Below are 27,194 nucleotides of genomic sequence, written 5' to 3'. Positions count from 1 at the left end.
ATCAGCGATCGCGCTGATGTCTGCAATTAACCCCTCAGATGCTGTGATCAATACAGATCACAGCATCTGCAGCAAAGCGGGTGTTTGAATGGATGATTGGATCGCCCGATTTGATAGGATAAAACAAATAATACCTGTCTCTTAGCTGATGGCTGTTTGCAGAGTTATAAAATTTCATTTTTCTATAAGCTCAAGAGTTTTAGATGTGGGGCTAAGATGCAGCATGCAGGCCTCCTCCCTCCACCACTCCCTACTCTGCACAATTGATATACAGGGCTCAGCTTCCAGCACTAAGCCTTGTGCATCAATCATGCAGAGCAAATGAGCAAGACGACACAGCCATGCATCACATCGTGGCTGTGCACAGTATTTTATAAGAAAATATGCAATATTATATTTTGCATTGCTTATCACTGCAGTAATCCTGGGCAGACAAAATTATAATAAAACTGAAAAGTTCAAAGATAGTCAATACAACCTATTAATCATTCAACTTTCCAGATATTTGTAGTTACCAACCAACTTATTCTATTCTTGGAATAATAGTAATACATTTTGTTCCAGAAATCTTATAAACTACTGTAAACTAACATGGTTATTACATCAACTGGCCGGTGCTCATATGACACACTATTGGAGCATACAGTGTATTACTATTGTCCTGAGCTATGGCTCAATATTCATGAACTGTGCAGCCACCATGAACTAATATACTGTGCAGAGGAGTCTGTGCACTTCAGTACGTGCATATACACTGCTGGACTTATTTATGTGCAACCATACAGGTCACCAGCTTAAAAATTGTATTGGGGGGGGGGGGGGGGATTGGTAGACAGTGGGTCAGGTGAAACACTATGGGGGAGATATATCAAAACATGTGCATAGGAAACGTTGATCAGTTGCCCATAGCAACCAATCTGATTGCTTCTTTCATTCTTAAGTGGCCTTTTCAAGAATGATTGATTTGTGGTTGGTGGACAACTGATCAATTTTTCCATCCCACAGGTTTTTATAAATCTCACCCTATGTATTCTACTGTCTTACCAGTGGTGACCACTCTACACAGATTTACTGTGAAAGAGAAGACCTAGTTCCCAGTATTGTCTTTGTATTATGGATACAGGCCTCTGCTATGGCATCATCGCATAGTCTGTGTTTGTATATAGGAGTCAGGAAGGAAGGCAAGGGACACAATGCAGAAGACCTTCCTTTCAGTGGTAGACCTCTCGCTCTGCAAAAGCTAAATGTGTAGAAGCAGCAAGACAAAGATTAGTGCACTCCCTAAGTGCACATTGTTGTTTCACAAATATAAAGCCCACCAGGCAGCAGGTTAGTCATCTTGGGATTTAATTTAATAAAATGGGCCAGCCAGGTATGTTTATTTAGGGGTCTTTTGTGGTCTGGTCTGGGCTTGAAGAAATGTAGGGATCTGGTCTGGGGTCTGCTTGCTTTAAAGGGGTTGTGTGCTGCCCTGCAGTTTGGAGCTCCGCTCACAGCGTCCGGAAGTTCATCTAACGCTGTGTGCGGGCTTCCGTGTTTGCGGCCGCCGGGCATGACGTCACGCCCGGCCCCTTCGTCACGTCTCGCCTGCCCCCTCGTGACGTCTCGCCCGCCCCCTCAACGAAAGTCTATGGGAAGGCGGCGCGACCGCTGTCACGCCCCCTTCCCATAGACTTTGGTAGAGGGGGCGGGCGTGACGTCACGAGGGGGCGGGCAAGACGTCACGAAGGGGCCGGGCGTGACATCACGAGGGGGCGGGCGAGACGTCACGAAGGGGCCGGGTGTGACGTCACGCCCGGCGGCCGCGAACACGGAAGCCCGCACACAGCGTTCGGAGTAATGAACTTCCGGGCGCTGTGATTGGAGCTCCGAACTGCAGGGCAGCGCACAACCCCTTTAACATTCACAATGAGCTGGTACATGGTCATTTCTAGGATAGAGCTATTAAAGGGGTACTCCGGCACAAAACATCTTATCCCCTATACAAAGGATAGGGGATAAGATGTCTGATCACTGGGGTCCCGCTGCTGAGGACTCATGGGATCTCTGGGTCTGCAGCGGCGGCACCCGGGACACGGAAGCTTGGAGCTTCCATGTTCGTGACGTGACGTCACACCACAACCCCGCCATTCATGTCTTGGAGGGGGCATGACGGCTACTACGTAACCATCACACCTTCTCCCATAGACATGAATGGAGGGGGCGTGGTGGCTGTAGTTGACAGTCATCCGGCACGGAGTGGAGTTCCCTCAGTGTATGGATGACTGGGGTGCACGCCTTCGGATTGAGTACCTCTTTAAAGAGTTTGCTATGGGACAGCCTTCTATTGGAGGTAAACACCAGGAGCTTCATGTTGGGAAATTTTATAGGGGGGAAAGAGGTCAATTTTGCACAGAACATAATGCAGTCTAAAGCACACCCTAGCACAATATTATAATAATGAAAAACACGAGGAGACATGTTTTTTTTTTTTCAGGATTCAGTTATCATATGGAGCAGGGACGGATTAACGTAGGGGCTGATGGAGCTGCAGCTCCAGGCCCCTACAGTAAAATAGGCCCAGCCAGCCGCCAAAAAGGTCGCCGAGGAGCGGCCCCCCTCCCTGCCACTACACTATGCTACATGCTGCAGCAACAGGCAGGGACCTCGGGCGCGGCCCGGGCCCACCGCTGCCAGCACTATTACCTGCAAATGGAGCGGGCCCCCTTGCCACAATCACATGATGGCCGGCACCGCCATCAAGTTAATTAATCAGTAATGTGCACGCCGTCACATTCTGAACATCCCTGTGTCCCGAAAGATCTTGGCACACGCGTAAACTTTAAAAACGCAGGGGCCGCTGGGAGATAGGGCACGCAGGGACGTCACTGACGTCCCGTGCGTGTGCCCATAGCAACAGCAGAGCGGAGCAGCGAGTAAGAGGACGCGCGCGCATGGTAAGGTAAGTTAAGTTGCCAATAGCAAACCCCACCCCGCGAGAGTCACCCCGCCGATAGCAATGCCCCCCTCCCCGGTCATGCCAAAGGCTCTCCGGGCATGCTGGGAGTTTTAGTTTTGCAACAGCTGGAGGCACCCTGGTTGGGAAACACTGGCCTATGTGTATGTATATGTGTGCGTCTGTCTGTGTGTGTGTCAATCTGTGTGGGGGGACCTATGCTAATTTTTTTTTTGGGGGGGCTGTGCTAATGTGGGGGGGGGGCTATGCTAGTGTTGGGGGGCCTTTGGCTGTCTGCCTATCTAATGTGGGGGAACTATACTGCCTATCTAATGTGGGGAAATATACTGCACCTAATGTGGGGGAACTATACTGCACCTAATGTGGAGAGCTATACTGCACCTAATGTGGAGAGCTATACTGCACCTAATGTGGAGAGCTATACTGAATCTAATGTGGGGAACTATACTGCACCTAATGTGGGGAACTATACTGCACCTAATGTGGGGAACTATACTGCACCTAATGTGGGAGAAACTATACTGCACCTAATGTGGGAGAACTATACTGCACCTAATGTGGGGGAACTGTTCTGCACCTAATGTGGGGGAACTATACTGCACCTAATGTGGGGGAACTATACTGCACCTAATGTGGAAGAACTATACTGCACCTAATGTGGGGAACTATACTGCCTATCTAATGTGAGGAACTATACTGCCTTTCTAATGAGGGGGAACTATACTGCTTATCTAATGTGGGGAACTATACTGCACCTAATGTGGGAGAACTATACTGCACCTAATGTGGGGGAACTGTACTGCACCTAATGTGGGGGAACTGTACTGCACCTAATGTGGGGGAACTGTACTGCACCTAATGTGGGGGAACTGTACTGCACCTAATGTGGGGGAACTGTACTGCACCTAATGTGGGGGAACTGTACTGCACCTAATGTGGGGGAACTGTACTGCACCTAATGTGGGGAACTATACTGTACCTAATGTGGAGAGCTATACTGCACGTAATGTGGGGGAACTGTACTGCACGTAATGTGGGGGAACTGTACTGCGCATAATGTGGGGGAACTGTACTGCACCTAATGTGGGGAGCTATACTGCATCTGATTAAGGGGGGCAGGGGACTGGTGAAGGGGGGCAGGGGACTGATTGAATATTTAAAAAGATATTTGTTACAAAGATTGTTTTCCTATTTGTGTATGTTTATGATGACAAATATGTGTACATGGTGAGTTTGGGGTTTTATTGTACTGGAGGTGAATCCCACAGTTGGCCGCCTGTTGGTGGGTTGGTGGTGGGAAAATATATGGGGGGGGCAGGTTGACAGCCTGCATCGGGGCCCACAAGACTTTAGCTACGCCCCTGATGAGGAGACTGAGGATGGGGCTGGGGGGGGGGGGTGCAATGATGAGGAGACTGAGGATGGGGCTGGGGGGCGGTTGCAATGATGAGGAGACTGAGGATGGGGTGGGGGGGAATGCGATGATGAGGAGGAGGGGATGCTGTGGTGTGCAATGATGAGGAGGAGGGTGGAATGATGAGGAGACTGAGGATGGGGTGTGTGTGGGGGGTGCAATGATGATCATGAGGAGGGTGGAATGATGAGGAGACTGAGGATGGGGTGTTGGGGGGGATGGAATGATAATGTGGAGGAGGTGGGGAAGCTGGGGGGCGTGCAATGATGAGAAGACTGAGGATGGGGTGTGTGGGGGGGTGCAATGATGAGGAGGAGGAGGAGGGTGGAATGATGAGGAGACTGAGGATGGGGGGGTGGGGGGTGCAATGATGATGATGATGAGGGTGGAATGATGAGGAGACTGAGGATGGGGTGGGGAGGTTCAATGATGATGATGAGGAATCTGAGGATGAGGTGCGGGGGGTGGGTTGCAATGATGAGACTGAGGATGGGGGTGGGGTTTGCAATGATGAGACTGAGAATGGTGGGGGGGAATAATATGGAGTGCGGGAGTGAAGAGCCAAGGATGGGTGGGGTGTATGGAGTGATGAGAATAGCGAGGATGTGGCGGAGGGGAGGGGGCATGGGGGTGATAAGCTAACCAAGCATGGGGTGGGGGTGTTGATAAGACAGAGGATGGGATGAAAGGTATGCAGTGTATGGCAGTATTATACTCAGAGGGTACAGTGTGTGGCAGTATTATATTCAGAGGGTAAAGTGTGTGGCAGTATTATATTCAGAGGGTACAGTGTGTGGCAGTATTATATGCAGGGGGTACAGTGTGTGGCAGCATTATATTTCAGAGGGTACAATGTGTGGCAGTATTATGTTCAGACGTACAGTGTGTGGCAGTATTATATTCAGGGGTACAGTGTGTGGCAGTATTATATTCAGGGGTACAGTGTGTGGCATTAATATATTTAGAGGGTACAGTGTGTGGCAGTATTCTATTCAGGAGGTTCAGTGTATGGCAGTATTATATTAAGGGGGTACAGTATGTGGCAATCATATATTTAGAGGGTACAGTGCGTGGCAGTATTATATTCAGGGGTAGATTGTGTGGCAATAATATATTTAGAGGGTACAGTGTATGGCAATATTATATTCAGGGGGTACAGTGTGTGGAAATAATATATTTAGAGGGTACAGTGGTAGGCAGTATTATATTCAGGGGTACAGTGTGTACAGTGTGTGGCAGTATTATATTCAGGGGTACAGTGTGTGGCAGTATTATATTCAGGGGTACTGGGTGTGGCATTAATATATTTAGAGGGTACAGCGCCTGGCAGTATTATATTCAGATGGTACAGTATTTGGCAGAATTATAATGTGTTATTATGAATATTGTCTTTATATAGAGGATGAGGATCTGCTGTCCGGGCATCAGACTCTGCAGAGAAGATGGAGCTGGAAGAAGTCCTGGCGTCTGGACCAGATAAAGAAGGAAAGGAAAGACAACAGAGAAGACATCACTCAGGTCACTGATATAATTGTGTGTTCTCCTGACTGTCCCATCAGCTCTGGAGTCATTTGTAAGTTCCGTAGTGATGATGGGTGACAATTTACCCCATTCTGTGGCTCTGCAGCTGTTTCAAAACGGCAACTTCCTTAATTCCTGAGTCTTTTCAGACATGATGGGAGTTGCAGCTTAGCAACAGCTGGAGAGCTACTTGAACCGAGGGGATTGGTGGGGGTCCCAGCAGTCTGACCCCTACCATAAAAATGGGCATCTTATTTTAAAATGCCCGGGCCTATTTTTGGTCCCAGTCCAGCCCTGCCTGTAAGTCACTTAAATCACTGTGTATTCTCCTGACTGTGTCCCATCAGTGCTGTAGTCACTGATATCTTTGTGCGGCCGAGTAATAAAATTGCTTTGCGTTTTCATTTTATATATTATGTAAATATTTTCATAAAAAGGCCCAGAAAAATTCTCAGCACCAGGCCCATGATGCTCTTAATCCGGCCCTGATATGGTTTCTGTATAGCAGCTCAATACTTGGACATTGCTAGGTTCGCATGTAGACTGTATAAAGAAAAAAAAAATGTATATATATCCTTTGCATTAATGATAAGGGATATTTTAGCATATCTTCATTTGTGCCTGAAACTATTTTGTGTATCCTCATTATAACAAATACCGTATTTCTTATTTAGGAAATGGTTCAAATCAGTTTCAACTATTTTTGGTGCCATGGATGTAAAAAAATACTGGGAATTTGTATAATATCAGATGCATAACTTGTGTTTCAAGTCACAAAACCAAATATTTCTCCTACCTACTGAAGATTTCCCCAGGGGCATGTGCAGAAATCTGTATTTCAAGCCACATGATGTTTAATGTATGAAGATATGGCATAATGAAAGCCTTATTACACGCATCAATATAGTAATACTGCAGCAGGTAAGAACAGACCACGGGAAGGTTTCTTTCCATATGTATATATGCAGTCATTTATTTGTCAACCATCAGAAGCTTCCCAGCTTTACAATTTCCTCCGTAACATTGCACGCTTTTAGATGCTTAGCACATTTATTGAGAACTGTTTGGCTGAGCTCCACTATACACATTTGAGCACTTAACCATATGGAGCATTAATTAAAGTAAAAAGACTTGTAAATGAGCAACATGAAACGTTCACTAATGTTGTTGGATTATACTAAACTCATAGAACTCTGTGTATCATAGGAAAAAAGAATGGAAGCAACATATTTATCTGCTTCATTGTTATGCCTGCTCCACCACTGCAGTCCCGTACCTGTATTTTGCAGGTTTGGTCCTCATGGAACTTTAGACTTGGGAATAACTTGGGCTTCCTCTACGTGTGTCACATAATTAGAATGTGCTCCAAAACAACTATATATATATATATATATATTTATATAAGTAACGGTTCACATGTTATCAAGGCTTCCTGGATCCTCATTAGATCAGCCGCCATGGCTGCGGAGATGGTTAATTGTCCTGATTCACAACACTGATGAGTCTGATTTCTGTATGATGCAACATGATGTAATAGCAGAGCACAGTCAATAACATAAGTGCTTGGGAGCACCACAAACACACATACATATTTATGTGTTGTGTTATTTGTATTACTATTTTTTGTCTTTGGTTTGATACATCAAAAACAACATTTTTAAATGAATCAATAGACATTAAATGGCATCAAAATATTCTGTACGTGGATGTTCTCCCTATGAGACTTACAATATGATTTTTCTATATCAGGTCCTTCAGTTTTCATAAGAAGACAACTTTATGGTCTAATCTCAAGTGACCAATGGCATTTATGTCATGTGGTTATGTGGTCCTGTCATGCTTATTTGACAGAACATTAGTAGAAATTGCAGTGCAATATATACAGGTAAAAAAAAAACTGAAAATTGCAAAGACGGCATCACAAAGCAACAGAAAAGGTTCAAATGGCACAAGATGTAACTACAGCTGTGCAAGGGTGTGGGCCTAATAGTAATGCACATTTATTTACCTGATTCCAGTCGAGTTACTATATAATGCATTTTGGAAGTAACCTCACTGGGAAAAAAATTAGCAAAACCAGTGCAAATGATAAGTGGCACAGAGTTCATCTGCAACTGTTCAGAATAAACTCATCTTTCTGGTGCCCTTTTAAAAATGCAGCTGACACCTGATTGGTTGTTTACAGCAACTGTTCCCCTGTTCCTTAGAGGGATTATTAAAGGGGTATTCCAGGATTTTGTTTTTATTTGACTATGCTACAGGGGATGTAAAGTTAGTATAGTTCATAATATAGTGTCTGTACCTGTGTGTGACGGTTTTCTCACAATTCTTCTGTGATTTTCACCCCAATATTTATTTTTAACAGCATACAAAATGACTGTTTTCCCAGGTTGCAATGCGGCCGAGACCTAACATCACTAGTCAGCTGATGACAGGGAGCCTGTCTGCTTCAATGGGTGGAGCGATTGCTTGGTGGGAGAGAGATCAATCTGCAACTAATGCAACGGCTGTAGGTGCCCTGATTGAAAACCACAGGTCTTTTGAATGGATGCAGCTCATTTATGTTTCAATGGGTGGGGTGGCTGATGTGTGGGAGGGAGGAAAATGGAATTATGGGATTTGTAGTAAAAAAAGACAACTGAAACAGGAAATACCAGTTCACAAAAAGCTAGCCACAAAGTTATGGTAATCTCACAACATAGCCATTTAGCCCCAAGACAAGTGCAGATCCTTCCTAAGCATGTGCATTACTGTCTGGCAGGTATGTACTAAAATCACCTTATGGTGGATAACCCCTTTAACTTTGGATGATCCTTATTTGTTTAACCCCTTAAGTACTCAGCCCATTTTGGCCTTAAGGACTCAGACAATTAAATTTTTACGTTTTCATTTTTTCCTCCTCGCCTTCTAAAAATCATAACTCTTTTATATTTTCATCCACAGACTAGTATGAGGGCTTGTTTTTTGTGCGACCAGTTGTCCTTTGTAATGACATCACTCATTATATCATAAAATGTATGGCGCAACCAAAAAACACTATTTTTGTGGGGAAATTAAAACAAAAAACGCAATTTTGCTAATTTTGGAAGGTTTTATTTTCACGTCGTACAATTTATGGTAAAAATGACATGTGTTCTTTATTCTGAGGGTCAATATGATTAAAATGATACCCATTATTATATACTTTTATATTATTGTTGCGCTTAAAAAAAATCACAAACTTTTAACCAAATTAGTACGTTTATAATCCCTTTATTTTGATGACCTCTAACTTTTTTATTTTTCCGTATAAGTGGCGGTATGGGGGCTCATTTTTTGCGCCATGATCTGTACTTTTTTTTGATACCACATTTGCATATAAAAAACTTTTAATAAATTTTTTATAATTTTTTTTTTCATAAAATGTATTAAAAAAGTAGGAATTTTGGACTTTTTTTTTTTCGTTCACGCCGTTCACCGTACGGGATCATTAACATTTTATTTTAATAGTTCGGAAATTTACGCACGCGGCGATACCAAATATGTCTATAAAAAATGTTTTTTACGCTTTTTGGGGGTAAAATAGGAAAAAACGGACGTTTTACTTTTTTATTGGGGGAGGGGATTTTTCACTTTTTTTTTACTTTTACTTTTACATTTTTTACATTTTTTTTTACACTTGAATAGTCCCCATAGGGGACTATTCATAGCAATACCATGATTGCTAATACTGATCTGTTCTATGTATAGGACATAGAACAGATCAGTATTATCGGTCATCTCCTGCTCTGGTCTGCTCGATCACAGACCAGAGCAGGAGACGCCGGGAGCTGGACGGAGGAAGGAGAGGGGACCTCCGTCCGGCGATCTGAATGATCGGATCCCCGCAGCAGCGCTGCGGGCGATCCGATCGTTCATTTAAATCGCGAACTGCCGCAGATGCCGGGATCTGTATTGTATTGCCGGCGGGTCCCTGGCTGTGATCAGCAGCCGGGATCAGCCACGCATGACATGGGCATCGCTCCGATGCCCGTGGTTATGCTTAGGATGTAAATGTAGGTCCTGGTGCGTTAAGTACCACCTCACCAGGACGTACATTTACGTCCTGCATCCTTAAGGGGTTAAAGGATCCCTTGACAATAATCGTATCCTTAAATGTTTCCTTGCTGGTACCCGCAATCATCTGTAAGTTATGGGGTTATCAGGTAGCAAGTGGTCACACTGCCAAATGTTAGGTGCCACCATAGGGAAAATTAAACATTACACAGTTTTCATTCAAATTAATGGGTTTTCTCTGTAGGGCAGAAAAGGTCCTCCAGAGAAAGACATGCTTTTTGAGATGTTGTTCCCTCTGTCCAAGAGATTAGGATCTTGATCAAAGAAATCAAGTTTTCCTTATAGGTTATATGGAAATTCATTTTCTAAGCCAGTCAACCTCTTAAATACTAGCTATAACTCCTAAAGGACACTAAATTCTGAGTAAGAACCAGATGACCCATAATGCATTGCTTGCTTATGATGAAATTCAATATTGTCTTTTTCTTTTTGCAGCCAGTAAGACTGTAATAATTTCTTCATGGTCAAAGCCAATGATTAGGAGAAACCTAACACTGAGGATTCCTCTGCAATGAGGCTAATTGGTCATGGCGGGCCATCATGGGCATTGTAGACAATGTAAGGTGAACCTCTTTTCCTGGTAATAATTATTAGATATATTAATACCAGGTTATGGAAGAGTGCAGAATATTTCCCTATGAACCCAAGTGCATGTCTCCCTTGTAAATAAATACATTTCATGTAGTAGGCTTATTTATACCCAGTGCCAATATGATAAAATATTGACCTAACATTTTTTATGTGTCATACAAACTGCAAAAAATGCTTTTAGATGTCAGAAATGTTGCTATATGACAAATTACACTATGCTTACCCTCAGCTTAGACAGCTGTATATAATTTTTCAGGCAGTATAATAGACCGGTTGCTAAACAACTCAATTTCCTTCTAGATGGACGTTATTTACCAACTACGGTAAGTTGCACAAAGAGATTGCGGAGCCATTGGAGACCAGTATAAATAAGAACATTGAATAAAAAAAATAAAACAATGTTCCATTTTTTCTTGAGATTGATAAGTCACAGACAAATGCTTTGCCAAGCAGCTCTCAATACTGAAAATAAATTGCTCTGCAAAATGTACATTGTAAAAGGCAAGCGGAACCAATATAATGCTTTCTGGGATTTCCCTTGCTGAAGTTATAGGTAAATCTATGCATAATGTTGCAAGGATTGATTCGAGCTCATTTTTCTGATGTAAATGCTGAAGCCACTGAGGGCTAACATGTGTAAGGCAAATCAAATAAGGAGATTTTAGTTACATTTTGGATTTCAGGTTATCTCTACTGCACAAAAAGTTATAAAAAAAAAAACGAAAAATGTTGAATTATGAATTATAGGCTAATATAAAATATACAAACCGATGACCATAAATAAAATGTTTTCAGTTCCCAAATGACCACTAACTTAAAGGGGTACTGGAAAACATTTTTTTTTTATCAACTGGTGACAGAATATTAAACAGATTTTTAAATTACTTCTATTTAAAAAAAATCTTAATCCTTCTAGAATTTATCAGCTTCGGTATGCTCCACAGGAAGTTATTTTCTTTTTGAATTTCCTTTCTGTCTAACCACAGCCCATGTCTCCTCTGTCCATGTCAGGAACTGTCCAGAGCAGGATAGGTTTGCTATGGGGTTTTGCTCATACTCTGGACAGTTCAAAAAATGGACAGAGGTGTCAGCAGAGAGCACTGTTGTCAGACAGAAAGGAAATTCAAAAAGAAAAGAACTTCCTGTGGAGCATAAAGAAGCTTATAAGTGCTAGAAAGTGCTAGAAAGAGCTAGAAACTTTTTAACTTTCTGATACCAGTTGATTAAAAAACAAATGTTTTCCAGCAGAGTACCCCTTTAAGCCTCTGCCTGGAGAAATTCCCAGTGGAGATTCTGATACAGCAGCCTCCCATTATCTTTAGTGGGGATTCTTGGATTCTGCGGCACTGTGCACACAGCACCAATAGCTACAAACAGTTCACCAAATTTTCACAGAGTAAAGTTTCTTATTATTCCTCTTCCTCACCCCCTTTTAGTTTTTAGTCTGTGTTCACATGGGGTGTTTAATTGGCAATACCACCATAAATGACACCACTATTTTACTACTTTGTTTCTAAAATCCCAGTAAAAAGTTAACAATTTAGAGATTTAGGAAAAAAGCGCTGAAACTGTGGCAGTAATTAGTGTGAACACAGCCTCAAATGGGATTATCCAGCCCATTAGAACCTATTAAAGTAAAGGCTAAAATAAAAATTTGCATACTTTTTGCCGAGTAAAACCTGCCAGTATACTGTTACGCCGAGCGCTCCGGGTCCCCGCTCCTCCCCGGAGCGCTCGCTTCTCTCTCGCTACCGCAGCGCTCCGGGCAGCTCCACTGACCCGGTGCGCTGCGATACCGTCTCCAGCCGGGATGCGATTCGCGATGCGGGTAGCGCCCGCTCGCGATGCGCATCCCGGCTCCCGTACCTGACTCGCTCTCCGTCTGTCCTGTCCCGGCGCGCGCGGCCCCGCTCCCTAGGGCGCGCGCGCGCCGGGTCTCTGCGATTTAAAGGGCCACTGCGCCGCTGATTGGCGCAGTGGTTCCAATTAGTGTGTTCCTGTGCACTCCCTATTTATACCTCACTTCCCCTTCACTCCCTCGCCGGATCTTGTTGCCATTGTGCCAGTGAAAGCGTTTCCTTGTGTGTTCCTAGCCTGTGTTCCAGACCTCCTGCCGTTGCCCCCGACTACGATCCTTGCTGCCTGCCCCGACCTTCTGCTACGTCCGACCTTGCTTCTGTCTACTCCCTTGTACCGCGCCTATCTTCAGCAGTCAGAGAGGTTGAGCCGTTGCTAGTGGATACGACCTGGTCACTACCGCCGCAGCAAGACCATCCCGCTTTGCGGCGGGCTCTGGTGAAAACCAGTAGTGACTTAGAACCGATCCACTAGCACGGTCCACGCCAATCCCTCTCTGGCACAGAGGATCCACTACCTGCCAGCCGGCATCGTGACATATACCTCATATAAACAATAAAAAAAAAAAAAATTCTGTCACTATTTCCTAAATGAATTATAGTATACTGTTTCACATGTAACATAGCTGGTATTTCTTCTCAGTATAAATATTTTGCATGTTTTGCTAAGCACCAAAGAAATCTTAAAAATGTTCATCCTTAGGATGTATGGAATGTACTGTATCTATGTTCGTAATATTATTTAGGTCCCAGCTGTCTAAATATTTGCCATTACCCTACCATGCCCTAGACATATGGACTCTCCTATCCCAATAATTGCCAACTCCCTAACATAAGGTAATATTTTCATTGTTGAGATGTCACCGATGTGGAAATGATACATTAGACTTGTGTGGTATGCACTTACACAAAAACGTAACATAATTTACTCATAGGATGACTGCAGAAATACAGCACCACCTGTCCAATCTATATCTCTAGGATTGGGACCCTGTAAATAAGGTCATTAAGAGCATAGCTAGAACCTCATGCATTCTGGTACAATACTTCAGCTTAGACCTCCCTAACCCCCCCCCCCCCCCCCCCCAGGGCAACTTTCACCAGCCTGCCATGACTTTTGGCTGCATTGCTGGCAATGTTCCCTCTAAGCCATATTAGCTAGAGACCAGGGCAGGTAGGGACCAGCATAGTGTTCCCTCTAAGCCAAGGAATACAGCACTCCAGGCCCTTTTGTTGCCCTGACTGTAATCTTTAGTGCTTTTTCCTAACATTGACTATAGCAATGTGGTGGGATGAGACAGAGATGACTATGCTGCTGTATTTGTACAGATAAAATGTTGCCCCTATAAGCAAGAGCAATTCAGAAGCACTCTGTCTGATTAATAAGAGAGTGGTGAGATCCATCAAAACTTATGCAGAGGAAAAGTTGACCAGTTGCCCATAGCAACTAATCAGATAGCTTCTTTCATTTTTGATAAGGCCTCTGAAAAATAAAAGAAGCAATTTGATTGGTTGCTATGGTCAACTGGTCAACTTTTCCTCTGCACAGATCTTGATAATTCCCCCCCAGTAAGTGTAAATGTGCTCATACACTTTCAATATCTGTTCGGCTGACAGTTATCTCTCCCATTCATACATACGAATGTTCAGCTCAGACAAATATCCATCTTTTGTTAATGGGGAGACTGAAGAGAGACGGGGGATGGTAAACCACTGCCAGAAAGTTCTGGCGGGACCTTGTCTCCTGGAAAAAAGAAAAAAAAAGGATCAGGCAGTTGAAATCCAACATGCTTGACCCTCCTGTCCCTAACATCATCTGTTGGGTGAGAATCTGAAGGCTCCATAGGCATTATAAAGTCAGATGATACCACCGTAATTGGCAGGGTCTGTTAACTTTTCACTTAAGTGCATGCACACCTTTAAAATGGTGAATGCTGCAACCAATACAGTCCTCATAAACTCACCCCAGTAAGACACATCAATCATGTAATGAATAATGAAATAGCTGTAGTTTCACAGCAAGTTGATGTGACAGGTAGGAGAAAGAGTGCAGCCCTATCCATAACTCACTGCACTACCTACCTTTTTGAATGGTCTGCCCTAACTGGTGGTCACCAACTGGATAACGGTCTCTACACTAAGTGCATGGGGCTTACACTATACGAGAAAATTCACAACAGACTAGGTCAGAACTAGACGGAAACCTCAGGGACTGAATGAAAAACTAGAAAATAGTCAGAGAGATAGCCAGGGGTCAGAGCAGCAGGTAAAAACCAGGAGAGTACATCAATGTCTAAACCAGATGACAGAAACAGGAATCCAGAAACCAGGCAGAAATGGCAGTAATGACAGTGGGGGAGATTTATCAAAACCTGTGCAGTAGAAAAGTTGACCAGTTGCCCATAGTAACCAATCAGATTGCTTCTTTCATTTTTAAAGAGGCCAGTGGAAAATGAAAGAAACAAGCTGATTGGTTGCTATGGGCAACTGGTCAACTTTTCCTCTGCACAGGTTTTGATAAATCTCCCCCAGTAAGAACGCTTGTGAGGTAAAATACCAATTACAGGTGGCTGTAGCCAGCAACCACCCTTTCAAATACACTGCTCTAAGAGAGCATGGGAGCATCAGACTACTCACTGGGTGATGGAACAGCGCCCTGACAGTGCAGCATGGTGGCTGGGAAGGCCACGGGAATAAATACAAGTCAGTTTATGGCAAGGAAAGTACATAAAAGCCATGGGCTTCACCTGTACTAGCCTTAAAATGACAATTGGCAGTTAATGTGTGATTTGCTACCATGCAGCAGTTACTGCAGCACAACCATTACGTGTATGGGCACCCTTATAGAGATAAATAATTTCTAATCACTGTCAAAGGGGTCTTGCAGCATTATGTAAAATTAACCCCTTAAGGACGCAGACAATAAAATTTTTATATTTTTGTTTTTTCCTCCTCGCCTTAAAAAAATCATAACTCTTTTATATTTTCCTCCACAGACTAGTATGAGGGCATGTTTTTTGCGCGACCAGTTGTCCATTGTAATTCCATCACTTACTTTACCAAAAAAAATACTATTTGTGTACTGAAATTAAAAAGAAAACCACAATTTTGCTAATTTTGGAAGGTTTTTTTTCACGCCGTACAATTTACTGTGAAAATGACATGTGTTCTTTATTATTTGGGTCAATATGATTAAAACGATACCCACTATAACATACTTTTCTATTACTGTTGCGCTTAAAAAAAATCGCAAACTTTTTAACCAAATTAGTACCGTATATACTCGAGTATAAGCCGAGTTTTTCAGCACGATTTTTCGTGCTGAAAACACCCCCCCTCGGCTTATACTCGAGTGAACTCCCCCACCCGCAGTGGTCTTCAACCTGCGGACCTCCAGAGGTTTCAAAACTACAACTCCCAGCAAGCCCGGGCAGCCATCGGCTGTCCGGGCTTGCTGGGAGTTGTAGTTTTGAAACCTCCGGAGGTCCGCAGGTTGAAGACCACTGCGGCCTTCAACATCATCCAGCCCCCTCTCACCCCCTTTAGTTCTGAGTACTCACCTCCGCTCGGCGCTGGTCCAGTCCTGCAGGACTGTCCGGTGAGGAGGTGGTCCGGTGGGATACTGGTTCCGGGCTGCTATCTTCACCGGGGAGGCCTCTTCTAAGCGCTTCGGGCCCGGCCTCAGAATAGTCACGTTGCCGTGACAACGACGCAGAGGTGCGTTCATTGCCAACGTACTTCTGCGTCATTGTCAAGGCAACGCCTCTATTCCGGGCCGGAAGCGCGGAGAAGAGGCGCCCCCGGTGAAGATAGCAGCCCGGACCACCTCCTCACCGGACCACCTCCTCTCCGGACAGCCCTGCAGGACCGGACCAGCGCCGAGCGGAGGTGAGTACTCAGAACTAAAGGGGGTGAGAGGGGGGCTGGATGATGTTGAAGGCCGCAGTGGTCTTCAACCTGCGGACCTCCGGAGGTTTCAAAACTACAACTCCCAGCAAGCCCGGACAGCCGATGGCTGCCCGGGCTTGCTGGGAGTTGTAGTTTTGAAACCTCTGGAGGTCCGCAGGTTGAAGACCACTGAGGGCGAATGATGAGAAGAGGATGATGAAGGGGGGGTGTGGGGATGATGAAGGGGGGTGGGGATGATGAAGGGGGGGTGTGTGGGATGATTACAAGGGGATGATGAAGGGGGGATGTGTGGGATGATAAGGGGATGATGAAGGGGGGATGTGCGGGATGATAAGGGGATGATGAAGGGGGGATGTGTGGGATGATAAGGGGATGATGAAGGGGGGATGTGTGGGATGATGACAAGGGGATGATGATGAGGATGTTAATGACGGGGGTCTGGATGATGACAGGGGGGGATGAGGTATTTCCCACCATAGGCTTATACTCGAGTCAATAACTTTTCCTGGGATTTTGGGTTGAAATTAGGGGTCTCGGCTTATACTCGGGTCGGCTTATACTCAAGTATATACGGTATATTTAAAATCCCCCTATTTTGAAGACCTATAACTTTTTCATTTTTCCGTATAAGCGGTGGTATGAGGGCAAATTTTTTGTGCCGTGATCTGTACTTTTTATTGATACCATATTTACTTATATAGAACCTTTAATCAATTTTTAATAAATTTTTTTTGGGAACAAAATGTTATAAAAAAAGCATCTATTTTAGACTTTTTTTTATTTTTACGTCCACACCGTTCACTGTACAGTATCATTAACATTTTCTTTTAATAGTTCAGATATTTATGCACACGGCAATACCAAATATGTATATAAAATATTTTTTTAACACTTTTTGGGGGTGAAATTAGGAAAATGGGACAATTTACGTTTTTATTGGGGAGGAGGTTTTTCACATTTTTTTTTACTTTTATTTTTTACTTTTATTTTTTCACTTTAAAAGTCCCCATAGGGGACTATTTATAGCAATCACTCGATTGCTAATACTGTTCAGTGCTATATATATAGGACACAGCACTGATCAGAGTTATCGGTCATCTTCTGCTCTGGTCTGCGGGAAGGCAGATCAGAGCAGAAGATGCCAGGAAGGCAGCGGAGCCAGGTGAGGGGGACCTCCATCTGCTGTTCTGGATGATCGGATCGCCGCGGCAGCGCTGCGGGTGATCCGATCATCCATTTTAGTGACCGCGATGCTGCAGATGCCGTGATCTGTATTGATCACGGCATCTGAGGGGTTAATGGCGGACATCCGTGGGATCATGGGTGTCCGCCATTGAGGGCAGGTCCCTGGCTGCGATCAGCAGCCGGGACCTGCCGCGCATGATCTGGGCATTGCTCCGATGCTCGCGGTTATGCTTAGGATGTAAATGTACGTCCTGGTGCGTTAAGTACCACCTCGCCAGGACGTACATTTACGGCACTCGTCATTGAGGGGTTAATATGCTGGTAAATTTGGGTAAAAATAGGGAAAATAACCATACTTACCTACACTCAGGTCTTAAGCTGGTGCTCACCAGCTCCTGTTCATCTCCTTTGGTACCCTAATATACTGTCTTTTCCTGCCTCCAACACAAGAGCTCAGTGCAGGACCTGCCAGCTCAGCAAATCACTGGCTGACATGGAACACTATTGTGGCTAGTGATTGGCTGGGCCAGTAGTTCCTGCACCAAGCGCTCAGCTTAGAAGCCAGAAGATAAGGGACAGGAAAAAGTTTAACAGGAGCTGTCCAGGACCAGTAAGGACCTAATGGTGGACTGTACAACACTGCACAGTGAGATGTATTTTGGAAGCTGTATTATCAAGCGACTTATAAAGTGATTATGAAAGCAGACTGAATTTACTACAATTTAAACCTGCCAAGGAGTGTAAAGTGTAGCTGAAATCTTCACCACCTCCTAGCTGATATTAGTAAGGGCAGCCTCAGATGCCTCAGATTTCTTTTTTTTTTTTTTAAGACATGTGCCTCTCAACAAATTCAGTGCAGTGGACATGGTGCAAGTTATTACGGTACATAAAACAGTTATTTGAAGCATATTCTCCCCACGCTTTCTGCTTTTGCTTCAAAAACTGCAGAAAAAACACTAATCATGAGAGTGCATACTAATAGTTAAATAAATAAAAAAATGTAAAACTTTAATATAATTCATTCCTATTAAAAACTTGATTTAATCATTTTGCCATATCTGTAATAATTGTTTTTTTCTGGATAAAAACTTGAAAAGAAAACTGAAAATAAATCACAACGTATAACGCGTAACATGATAATTCCTGTCATTATCATCTAGCCATGAGCTGACAACGATAAGGGCAATCTTAATTTATCAGTCACTAAAAATAATCTCGGGGCTTGTCAGTGGTGGGCAGATCTTTCTTTTCCAGACATATTAGGAAAAGCATGTAGTGACAAAATCAGTGTTATTGTTTTAACATAGACAATAGTAAAAGCACAAAATATTATTTTCTCATGATAGGATGCATTGTCAGCCCAATTTCACATCTGTCCTGGCTGCCTGGAAACTCCTGTCAATCAATCATCAGTAGAAAACAAGTACAGGGTATTCATTTAGTTAGTCACAGTGCTCATGTTCCATTGGATTTCCTGCCTTTAATCACAGAGACGGAATCATTACAAATGTATCTGTACTTTTTTCATTTTGAATTGGAAACAGTACTTGTCTTTTCTTATTTTTATAGTAAATGTTATTAGACTTAAAGGGGTACTCTACTGGCCAGCGTTCGGAACATTTAGTTCCAAACGATGTGTGCACGCTGCGGAGGTAGGCCACCCCCCTCGTGACATCATGCCAGCGCCCTCAATACAAGTCTATGGGAGGGGGCATGGCGGCCTCCATGCCCCCTTCCAAAGACATCACGAGGGGGGGGGGAGGTGGCCGACCCCAGCAGCGCTTACACAACACTCAGGACTAAATGTTCCGAATGCTGGCCAGTGGAATACCCCTTTAAGTGAACCTCATATCACTTAATGTGCAGGGAGGGTCTTTAGACAATGGTAGAGCCAGCCTCATATTCCAAGTTTCTCTATAGGTCAGTCATCTTCAAACCGTGAACCTCCAGATGTTGCAAAACTACAACTCCCAGCATATCTTGGCAGCTGTTGGATGTCTGGGCTTGCTGGGAGTTGCAGTTTCGAAACAGCTGGAGGTCCACAGTTTGGAGACCATTGCTTACTTTTCAAAAGTTCGGTCTTGCAGGTTTGCTGAACTGTGACATGAACTGATGGTTGTGATCAAACTAGTTCTGTTTGAGCCTGTACTTTACTTATAGACCAAAAATGTTTGTATAACACTGTGTATGAGCCCTAAAAGCCCTGTATAACACTGTTAGGTCACATAAGGGTATATCTGTGCTGCTGTTTTTAAAGCAAAGTTAATTTCAAAGTTAGGGCAACATGAATGACTTGGGGTGAATGGATGGTGCCTGGTGGTAACTAACAGGTTAAATAAAAACACACTCCATTTGTGTAATATATATATATATATATATATATATATATATATATATATATATAAAAATATAATTTATTTTTTCAAAAATGTATGTCCAAAAATGATCCCTTTTTGGAGGCTGGTATTTATATGCACACCGAGGTATTGAAAGAAACAGTGGCTTTTTCCTAGTAGTCCATAATGATTCCTTTTTAGAGTAGCCACAGGTTACACAGGGGCTTTACAAGCTGTATGATTGAAAATTATTCCCATTTTAAGGCATAGCAACAGGAGTGGCATCCTAGAAAATGCTTAAAAAGTGACACAAAACCCTCTATGCACGACTTCTTCACAGTAAGGCAGAATTCCGCTTGGAATGTCTACACAGAAATTCCACTGCCTGCAGAGTTCAGTTGAATTCAACGAGATTCTGCTGCGCTGTGCACACGGCGGAATTTCCGTGCCAGATGTTTCCGGTGCGGAAATTCTGTTTTCCGCGTTCGCAGAAAAAATTAACCTGTTTATTCTTTCTGTGGACTTCTCGCGGAATGCATAGCCGTCTACTTTCTCCCTGTGATGTATTTTCTTGCTCAAATCCCAATGATGTCACTCAGTGGTTAAACTGTACTTTTTAATGTCTTCTGCCTTCTTCTAGTCCTGATCCTGTATATTCCTGGATGCTTTTATTATTTTCAGTTTCTATGCTTCAGAGTCATGGCACCTATTCATTCTGGCAGTGCCTGCTACACACAAAATCTTTCATAGTGTGCATGGGCCCCTTTAAAAAAAAAAACTCCACAGACCAGCAGGAGACCAGCAAGTACCTTCCGATGTCCTACCCCAGGCAGAACAAACCACAAGAAGCATTACCAGCCTGTACTCACACTCATTCACTTCTGTCTTACATAAGGCAAATGTTTACAAATGCAGCATGGGTGCCTGCTTCACATGTGCCTCCTCCACTCTCATTTAGCACACTCTCCTTACCATGTCTTCTCATCTGGTTTCTTCAATACAAAGCAGCTTCAGAGGTCACACCTAGAGATGATTCTATCGTTCAAATCGCTTCATAAAACTCCATTTACTATGTTCCAGGCTCCAGGGCATCTAAAATGGCAGATCCACATGTCAGTACATCGGGCAAGGAACACTGGCAAGGCAGGAAGGCAAGGCGGGAAGGGAAGTAGGCCGTATGACCCTGAATCACATGCAGGATGCAGCCTATCAGCAGTCAGTCACCCCTGTGATGTCACAGCCCTATATATTCGGAAGCCATTTTGCGGTCAGTCACTTTATTACATTGCATAGAGTTAGGACGGGCATCGCTCTGTGTGTGTCACACAGAAAAGCTTATTGCAGCAGCGTTTCACCTCTTAGTCACCTCAGCCTTCTGTTGGACACAGAGCACAGCGTATTTGCACAGAAATTAATTCTTATTGCAGCCATTAACCCCTCAGTCACTGTGAACAGTATGGTATTACAGAGAGGGGTAGAGAGCTGTGTGTTGCCTCAGCTGCAGAAATGTTTTCATAGGAAGGAGAAATAATTTTATAGGGCAAATCTGTGTCTTTGTTCCACAACAACTGGTCTGCTGGTTATACTAGTCTGTAGACGGTATAATCCATGTCCACCAGTCCATTCCTAATAGTATTTGAGAGAAAGTCTTTTTGCTATTTTGGGTTTAGTACACAGTGACTGTGTGCTGCAGAAATGTTGTGTACTGCTGGTGCTGTGGGCAAATGTTATGTTTTTTTTTAGCATACTGTTGCAGATTTTCTGCCCTTACAAGTGCAAAAGTACTCACTGGTTGTTTTTTTTTTTTTTTTGAAGAAGAATTTTTCTGCACTCCTAAGTGCATACCACATACCTATTATTTTGTACCTGTTAATCTGTCAAGGGCCTAGTTAATGTGAAAGGCCAGGCAAAAGTAATCACCGGCTGATGTTTCACTAAAATACAACATAACATTTTTTAACCCCTTAAGGACCACAGGTTTTTCCGTTTTTGCACTTTCGTTTTTTCCTCCTCACCTTTTAAAAATCATAACCCTTTTAATTTTGCACCTAAAAATCAATATTATGGCTTATTTTTTGCACCACCAATTCTACTTTGCAGTGATATCAGTCATTTTACCCATCATTTACGGCGAAACGGAAAAAAAATCATTGTGCTACGAAATTGAAGAAAAAAATACCAATTTGTAATTTTTGGGGGCTTCCGTTTCTACGCAGTATATTTTTCGGTAGAAATGACACCTGATCTTTATTCTGTAGGTCCATACGTTTAAAATGATACCCTACTTATATAGGTTTGATTTTGTCGTACTTCTGTAAAAAATCATAACTACATGCAGAAAAATGTATACGCTTAAAATTGTCATCTTCTGACCACTATAACTTTTTTATTTTACCGCTGATTGGGCGGTATGAGGGCTAATTTTTTGCGACATGATCTGAAGTTTTTAGCGGTACCATTTGTGTATTGATCGGACTTTTTGATTGCTTTTTATTCATTTTTTCATGATATAAAAAGTGACCAAAAATACATTATTTTGGACTTTGGAATTTATTTTGCGCGTACGCCATAGACCGTGCAGCTTCATTAATGATATATTTTTATAGATTGGACATTTACGCACGCAGCGATACCACATGTGTTTATATTTATTTTTATTTACATGTTTTTTTTTGTTTATGGGAAAAGGGGGTGATTCAAACTTTTATTAGGGAAAGGGCTAAATGACATTTATTAACTTTTTTTTTACACTTTTTTTTTTGCAGTGTTATAGCTCCCATAGGGACCTATAACACTGTACACACTGATCTTATACCCTGTTCACTGCAAAGCCATATCTTTGCATTGATCAGGGTTATCTGCGGTCGATTGCTCAAGCCTGCATCTCAGGCTTGGAGCAATCACAGAGGGGACACGCCGGAGCCAGGTAAGAGGACCTCCGCTCGTGTCCTAGCTGATCGGGACACAGCATTTTCACTGCAGTGGTCCCAATCAGCACCACTGAGCCCAACCACTGAGCAGCCAGGCAACTTTCTCTTTCGGTTTAGACGCGGCGTTCAACTTTGAACGCTGCATCTAAAGGGTTAATAGCGTGCGGCACCACGATTGCTGCCGCGCGCTATTAGCCCTGGTTCCCGGCTTCAGATACATGCTGGGACCAACCCGTTTTATCGCGGGAGCCGGCCAAGGACGTAAATATAAGTCCTTGGTCGTCAAGGGGTTAAGCGTATTATTGCACATTTTTCTGCCCTCATAAGTGCATACCACATACCTACATCTAAGTAGTGTACTATTTTGTACCTTTTAATCTGTCAAGGGCCTAAAAACTGTGAAAGGACAGCCAATAGTACACGCCTGCTGCTGTTCTTGACAAATGCTGTTTTAAGCGCAGTGACGCGTATAGTACTCCCCTCAGGCAGAGTAGTGCCAGGACGTGCACAGTGGAGTGGCCGAGGCCTTAATTCATCAGGCGCAGGCAGAGGTCGCAGCAGAGTAGGGGCAAGTGGCAGCCGGAATCACAGTGAGAGGTCTGAGCTCCTGGTGTCAGCTAGCAGTCATGTCTAGACCAGCAACCCAGCAGCCGTGATTGATCGGTTCACTCGGTCATCCACTTCATCCCAAGTTACATCCGACACCCCCAGTCAACAGTCGGTGGCTTCCTCAGACTCAACCCTCAGTTGGCATGGTCCTCATGCTGCTGCTGCCACCACCTCAAGGCTCTGTCATTGTGCTGCTCTATGGTCTCCTCATACTAATGCTACCACCTCCAGGCTCTGCCATTGTGCTTCTCTATGGTCTCCTCATGCTAATGCTAACACCTCCAGGCTCTGTCATTGTACCACCATATGGTCTCCTAATGCTGATGCTACCACCTCCAGGCTCTGTCATTTTGCCACAATATGGTCTCCTCATGCTAATGCTACCACCCCGAGGCACTGTCATTGTGCCGCCATACAGTCTTCTCATGTTGATCCTGCCACTCACAGGCTCTCTAATTGTGCTGCTCTATGGTCTCCTCATGCTGATGCTACCACCTCCAGGCTCTCTCATTGTGCTGCTATGGATACTGCAAAACATAATTAAGATTCTGGTCCCCAGTTTCAGAAATTCCTCTGCATTAGGATCACTTTCAGGACTCCTGATGCTGCTGCTGCCACCTCCAGGCTGTACCATTCAGCCACTATATGGTCTCCTCATGCTTTAGCCAACTCCAGGCTGTGCAATTCAGTTACTATATGGTCTTCTCATGCTGCCACCAACTCCAGGCTGTGCAATTCAGCCACTATATGGTCTGTTCATGCTGCCACAAACTCCAGGCTGTGCCATTCAGCCACTGTATGATCTCCTCATGCTTCAACCACATCAAAGCCGTATCATTCAGACACTATATGGTCTCCTCATGCTGCCAACACCTCCGAGCTGTGTCATTTAGCCATTAGATGGTCTCCTCATGCTGCCAACATCTCTAAGCTGTGTCATTCAGCCACTGTATGGTCTCCTCATACTGATGCCACCTCCAGGCTCTGTCATTATGCCACTCTGTGGCAGTGATTCTAAAAGCGATGCCTGTAATCTGCTTGTCATACTGAACATTATTATTTCACTACCCCGGCACACTCCATATGCGTGTTAGAACAAAGCAAATTGTTCTTCACCCCTATTGAGGCTGTCTGTAGGCCCGAAATAGTGTTTTTTTTTTTAATATAGATTCGCCACAAATAAATTTGGATCGAACCACATTTTTTCAAAAAGTTTGGAGAATCGGCCAAATCGAATGTTTCAAAAGTTTGCTCATTTCTAGTTGCACCCACTGTGCCCACTGAAGATATTGGATAAAAAGACATAGACATCTCATGCATTATGTTTTTTTAAATACAACTCAAAATTTCTTCATTGAACTTACATGTTTCCATTTTGCATTCAGGCATATCAATAAAATCTTTTTGCCATGAATTCCAACAGTTTTTTTTTTTTTTTTGGTCAATGGTAACTTCATCAGGGTTCTTTTGACTTTTAAAGTCCCTCCTATTTGTATGTGTCTCAATACTCATTATCCTCATCCCATGCAAATTGATGCTGTTTCAAATAGGAAATTATTTCAAAAAAACTTCCAGTTTAAACTCTAGTCATAACTTAAGAGACAGCAAAAATATAACAAATAAAATAAGAGGCACAAATGGTCATTTTCATCATTGTTATCAGAAGGAACTCCTATTTACATTACCCAACAATTCAAGTCTCTCTCAATATTAAGGCCTCTGAGGACATCCTATGAAATCATGAGATTATAAAGGTTATCACAAGAGTTTTCACCTTTCCATAGGTAAGATAAAAATGTTATGATTGGTGGAGGTTCAGCTTTTGGGAACCTGGTCACAAGATTGGGCTACTTGTAGCAGGAATGCACATCAGCACACCACTACATTCACTTGTTATGAGACTGCCAAGAATAATCACTTTGGAAGTTCATATAAAGTGTGTTAAAGATCTATTCACTCTGGAGCACAAGGGATCTCCGTTCTTATGATCGTGGAGGGTACAATCTGTCAGATCAGATACTTATTACTGATTCTACGGGCAGGTAATACGTTTTAACCTCGGGGTAACACCTTTAAATTTGATCTCATAGGATCTTGTATTAATGGTTACGTTTACCACATTTCCTTGTGCATTATCTGTAGGGAATGTGACACGGTTTTGTGGCTAGCAGTTTTATGTCTAGTTTGTACATATGTTCAAAATTAGGTTAGAAAATACCCAATATTTCAGGCTCTATTAAACATTTTCTATTCTTCCCCCATCTGTGTTCCTGATTCCCCATGCAATGAAGATGAGAAAAGGGTTTTCTTCTGTGCAATGTGATATTTTGACAGCATTATTATATTTCTGGTGAAGGACTAAGTAAATAATTACAGGTCTCTTCTGGGCATATTAATGTACAAAGGAAAATAGAAAATACTTCTTTAAAGAAAAGCATACAAATGAAGTAAAGCATGAGAAAACGGATACAAAATATGGCCTTCAAGTGTGTTTATTTTCCCACATATTTATTTCTTAACTTGAAATTCTGGTTAGGTCTTAGGTACACAACAATAAACAGAAATAAATAAATATGTACTATCTGTATATATATATATATATATATATATATATATATATATATATATATATATATATTATTTTTTCTATTATATATATATTTATTTATTTTTTAGGATGGACCCTGCTTGTCAAAGATTCAAACCCTTTAACATCATTAACTGCATTTCTAAGAAGAAGCTCAAAATGATATGTTCTATAAATTGTAACTTTCAATAGTAATTCAGTCAGAAGAATTTCGCAATACCACATGGATGCTGAATACACATGCTTAAGTATTGAATGGATAAAACAGTTTTTTTAACCCAAGGATGACCTGTGGTGTTACATATGTAGCACACTCTCGACAGAATAGTTCAGTCGGCACTGCCTTTATCCACACTGTGCATCAGTAGCCGCATAGAAGTCTTGCCTTTCCATCCATATTAAATCTTACTATTTGGTGGTGTTCTATTCAATAAGGCAATCGTACAGTACTTGTATGAATAATAAACAATGGCACTCACCATGTGGCAGAAAGATTTCTTATTTATTTGCCAGAGAGCATTAGTCAAAGATGCAGATGGCCAACAGGCCATTTCACCTAATGCAGGGAGCTTACTGGTAGCACTGTGTGGCGTGAAATGGCCCATCTGCTATCTGCATCTTGGACTAATGCTGTCTGATAAATAAATATTTCTGCTACGTGGTGAGTTTATTCTTCATACAAGTACTGTTAAATATGTAGCATTTAGGCAGACTAGCTTGCAATCTGCAATAATAACAAAACTAAATCATTTTGCCTTATTGTGTTCTTTCACAGAACTCTATATTCCTGTAAAACTTTCTCGAGGAAAATAAAACACATTTCCTACCTTCACTGTGACTATTCTTACCATTTTCATAGTGCTTAGTTCCATGTGACACAGGTTGGGCTTCACTTAAAAAAATGATAATAGCCCAAACATAATGAGAAAAGAAAATGTGACAGTGAAATAACCGCCGACTGTCATTACTGAAATTGAAAATATACTCATTCCTCAGAAATGGACTCAATGTGGGGCCTATAAAGCAATTCAGCTATAAAGCTGACACATATCATTACTCATAACAACAACCACAAACATTCGGAAATATCAGAGATGACTTACACATAAGTTATTAAAAAGATATTTTGCTCAGCCAGGCTTGGAACAATAGCACTGTGGGACACAATACCAAGTAGCTGGGATCTCCAGAATAGTAATTCGCTA

The sequence above is a fragment of the Hyla sarda genome, chromosome 1 (genome assembly GCF_029499605.1).
Source record: "Hyla sarda isolate aHylSar1 chromosome 1, aHylSar1.hap1, whole genome shotgun sequence".
Taxonomy (NCBI): domain Eukaryota; kingdom Metazoa; phylum Chordata; class Amphibia; order Anura; family Hylidae; genus Hyla; species Hyla sarda.
The sequence above is the reverse complement of the archived record's forward strand: the minus strand, read 5'-3'. Positions refer to the sequence as shown.